The sequence below is a fragment of the Bos taurus genome, chromosome 14, assembly GCF_002263795.3.
Source record: "Bos taurus isolate L1 Dominette 01449 registration number 42190680 breed Hereford chromosome 14, ARS-UCD2.0, whole genome shotgun sequence".
NCBI classification, from domain to species: domain Eukaryota; kingdom Metazoa; phylum Chordata; class Mammalia; order Artiodactyla; family Bovidae; genus Bos; species Bos taurus.
Window position 1 is genome coordinate 22,130,465 of NC_037341.1, and position 4,725 is coordinate 22,135,189.

General features: G+C 39.8%; 1 non-coding gene across 1 annotated transcript; it reads right to left on the reverse strand.

Annotated features, from left to right (window-relative positions):
* Window positions 1–934: 934 nt before the first annotated feature.
* On the reverse strand, window positions 935–1,007 carry TRNAG-CCC (transfer RNA glycine (anticodon CCC)). The gene has a single exon. It is a non-coding gene; the product is annotated as a tRNA-Gly (tRNA).
* Between the last annotated feature and the right edge of the window lie 3,718 nt (window positions 1,008–4,725).

A 4,725-nucleotide genomic window follows, 5' to 3' on the forward strand; every position in this document is an offset into this window, starting at 1 on the left:
CACTAAATCTGGCTCTCACATTTTAGAAATAAATCAAGTCACTTAACAATGATTAAATGAGAACCAGGACCATAATTTAGATCCACAGACTTCTAGTTCCCAACAAATTAATTGATGATTGGCAAATGTATATTTGGGTTTCATTATTAAATTTCCTTTTTTGGGGGGCGTCCACGCTTCGACGAGCCCTGTGGGATCTCAGTTCCCAAACCAGGAATTGAGCCCAGGCCATGGCTGCAAAAACACCAAATCCTAACCACTAGTCTGCCTGGCAACTCCCTCATTATTAAATGTAATCTTCATTTGTTAGTCAGTATGGTGAATTAATGTAGTTACTTTTTTAGTAATTAGTTTCAGTTTTCCTGCAAATAGATGTTTTTAACAGCTTTATCAAGGTGTGTGTTTAACTTCTAAAAAAAATCTTCCAGATGGTTTTCAAAAGTGGTTGGAAGTTCCCACCAGCTGTGTATGAGAGTTCATTTTCTTCAGCCAACACTTGATGTGGTTCGTCTTTAAATTTCGGACATTCTCATAGGTATGAAGTGGTATCTCACCCTGATGACTAACACACTTGAACATCTTCATTACTTTTCTTCTTTGGTTGAGTTTCTCAGGGGTCATTGTTTTTCATTGCCTGATGGCCAATGGCTTAAAAACCATTGTTTCATATATTTTTGTCCAGTTCTTCAGTTGTTTCTGCTTGAGGGTTCATCTGGTCTCTGTTACTCCATCTTGGCTGGAAGCAGGATTCTTAAAAACTACCCATATGTATTTTTCTAACAGTTACAGTCACCCCTGCTGTCATCAGTTCTCTATTTCTTCAACTTCAAATCCTTATTCCTAAAATTCTCTTGTGATTTTCTGGGCTTTTATTTTTATACTTTATTTATTTATTTGGGTGCGCTGGGTCTTAGGTGCAGCATGTGGGATCTAGTTTCCTGACCAGGGATCAAACCTAGGCCCTCTGCATTGGGAGTGCAGAGCCTTAACCACTGGACCACCAGGGAAGTCCCTCTTGCTTTTGGCTTTGAAAGTTAGTTTGACTCATGAAGAGTTTATATCTTGTGTTTTCTTTTCTCATCCTTCCAATAGCCATTGCTACTGCATCCTTAAGAAGTTACCAGGGTACCTGAATGATGCTCACAGATTTTAATTTAGTGATCAGGATACATAAAAGGATTAAGAGGACAAATGGGAAGGATGGATAGAGACTGAGAACATCATTTCATTCCAGGCAGCTTTACTTCAGGGGTCTTTAAAAGTTAACTGGCATAAAAGAAAACAATTGCGAAAATGGATTTTATTGAAATTAAAGACTTTAGAAAACAAGATGGAAAGCCATGGATTTGGAAAGAATATTTGTAACCCGTATGACTTTATACAAGTTATGAAACTTAAAAATGGTCAAAGATTTGAGAAACATTTCACAAAAGAAGATATATGAATGGCACACACAGCACATAAAAGGATGCTGTCACCCCTAGCCACCAGGGAAGTGAAAATTAAAATCACAGAGATGCAAGATACACACGTCCTCTAGAAGGGATTATCAGAAGGACTGACAGTGTCACGTGTCGGGTACCACGTGGAGGAACCGGAAGTCCTGTCTGCTGCTTGTGCTGGTGGGGATGAAAAATCGCATAGCTGCTTAAGAAACATAATGTATGACTTAATTGAGTTTTACTTTCTTATTTATGACTGCACTGGCTCTTCCTTGCTGTGCGTGGGCCTTCTCTAGTTGTGGTGAGCAGGCTCCAGAGTACCGGCTCAGCTTAGTTGCTCTGTGACATATAGGATCTTCCCAAACCAGGGACTGAACCCATATCTCCTGCATTGGCAGGCAGATTCTTAACCACTGGACCACCAGGGAAGTCCTGTTAAGACTTAATTTATATGTTATGTGTGTGTGTTAGTCACTCAGTTCTGTCCGACTCTTTGCAACCCCAAGGACTGTAGCCCACCAGACTTCTTTGTCCATGGAATTCACCAGGCAAGAATACTGGAGTGGATTGCCATTCCCTTCTCTAGAGGAACTTCCCAACCCAGGAATCGAACCCTGGTCTCCTGAATCGCAGGCAGATTCATAATTTATGTGAAGTTCCCCCCAAATGCAAAAGCTACAGGGGCTGAAGGCAAGACAATCTGTGTTAGTAGTATACAAATGCCAAAATTCATTAAACTTTACACCTTAAAAAAGAGGAATTTTATTGTATGTAAATTGTAACTCAATAAGGCCTTGAGGAAAAGTAAACTTAAATTGAAAAGTAATATTTATGTTGGAAAGACAAATGTGGAATAGCAATTACTAGTATAAGCTGTGCCACTCTAGCGAAAGTGAAGTTGCTCAGTCGTGTCCCACTCTTTGCGACCCCATGGACTGTAGCCTACCAGGCTTCTCTGTCCATGGGATTCTCCAGGCAGGAATACTGGACTGGGTTGCCATTTCCTTCTCCAGGAGATCTTCCCGACCCAGGGATTGAACCCAGGTCCTCTGCATTGTAGGTAGACGCTTTACCGTCTGAGCCACCAGGGAAGTGCCGCTCTAACCTGCTGTCTAATCCAATTTTTAGGCTGTGCTCCCTGTTGTTAGGCTTTTCTCAGGAATGTTTTGAAGAAAATGCTATAAAATCTTTGAAGTACATTCAATTTTTAAACGAAAACTTCAATATAAATACTACATAAATCACTGTGAACATGCTATCCATCAACACCAAAGGTGCAAATACATGATTAACATTCAAGGCTGAGAATTGAAGACAGACCGCTGATTCTGCTTTACAGACCTGTGCTGTTGGCCTGTGGTTTAGTTGCTCGGGTGAAGCACTGAAAACATGCTGGAAGAAAGAGCACTACTAAAAACATGTTCTTTCCACACTGAGGAATATTAAAATCAAAGCCTGATTTGACAGCTTAATGTTATCAGTCCAGCAATAAAGAGTGATGTGTTCAGTAATGACCTCTTTTCCCCTTGAAACCTGAGATCTGCTTTGCTTTTTGAGCCAAAATGTCCACAAATGGAAATATTGTTAGAATTACACTTAAAAACATAGGCAGTAAAACCATGGAAACAGAAAGAAGGACCCTGAATTATAAATTGTAAAAATTATAACCTGTATGTAGCAGAGGGCTTTTTAAAACACAATTTCTGGAAAACCCCTTGCCTTTTTTTTTTTTTTTTGGTGGGGGGTGGTGGAGGGTGTAATTTTCCTGTTAATTCAAACAACAATGACAGTAAAAAAAAAAAAAGAAGAAGAAACCAACACAATGATGCTATGCCGTGTGGAGACCTGGTCTTCTCACATTCTTCTCTAGTCTCCCACCACCCCTAATAAATCTTGAGAATTTGCCTAGAAATGATTTTTTTTTTAGGAGATTTTCAACAATATTTAATACAATGGAATCCCTACACAATGAAACAATTTAGATTCCCTTCCACCCACCTTGCAGAGCATTATAGTAGGATTTCACATAGGCTGGGTATGAATCTGACTAATAGTATTTTATTCAAAGTAAGCCAATGCAAGGGCAAAAGAAGGGACATGTTTGGCACAATATTTTGTCAGACAATGGTGTCAGCGTTGCAGACAGTAATTACAGCTCTGGTTCTAGACATGAACTATATATTAAAAAATTTTTTTTTAAGTTTTAATTGGAGGGTAATTGCTTTACAATGTTGTGTTGGTTTCTGCAGTACAACAATGTGAATCAGCTCTAAGTATACTTATGTCCCCTCCCTCTTGAGCCTCTCTGCCAGGCCTCACTCCCATCCCACCCCTCTAGGTCATCACAGCGTTTCAAGCTGAGCTCCCTGTTATTAGACAGCAGCTTTCCTGTGTTATACACTAGCTGTCTGTTTTACACATGGCAGAGTGTATGTCAATGATACTCTCTCATTTCGTCCCACCTTCTCCTTCTTCCACTGGGCCCACAAGTCTGTTCTCAGCCTTTGTGCTTCTATTCCTGCCCTGCAAATAGGTTCATCACTGCCTTTTCTAGATCCCATATATATGTGTGTGTTAATATATGATATTTTTTAATTTTTCTGACTTACTTCGCTTTATAACAGGCTCTAGGTTCATCTACCTGACTACAATGGACTCAAATTCATTCCTTTTTATGGCTGAGTAATATCCTATTGTATGTATGTACCACAACTTCTTTATCCATTCATTTGTCAATGGACATCTAGATTGCTTCCAAGTTCTGGCTATTGTAAACAGTGCTGCTATGAATATTGGGGTACATGTGTTTTTTGAAATATAATTTTCTCAGGGTCTTTGCCCAGTAGTGGGATTGCTGGGTCATACAATAGTTTTATTGCTAGTTTTTAAAGAAATCACACTGTTCTCCATAGTGACTCTATCGACATTCCCACCAACAGTGCAGGAAGGTTCCCTTTTTTTCCCATATCCTCTCCAGCATTTACTGTTTGTAGATTTTTTGATGATGGCCATTCTGACTGGTGTGAGGTGATACCTCATTGTAGTTTTGATTAGCATTTCTCCAATAATGAGCCATGTTGAGCATCTTTCATGTATCTGTTGGCGATTTATATGTTTTCTTTGGAGAAATGTCTATTGAGGGAAATTCCTTGACTTTCCCATCTGCAGTGTGGGCCATGAAGCAGGGTGTAGAGATCTGATGTCTAGTAATAGTACCCAGGGGCTGCTCAGGTGGTGCTAATGGTAAAGAACCTGGCTGCCAAAGAGATGCAGGTTTGATCCC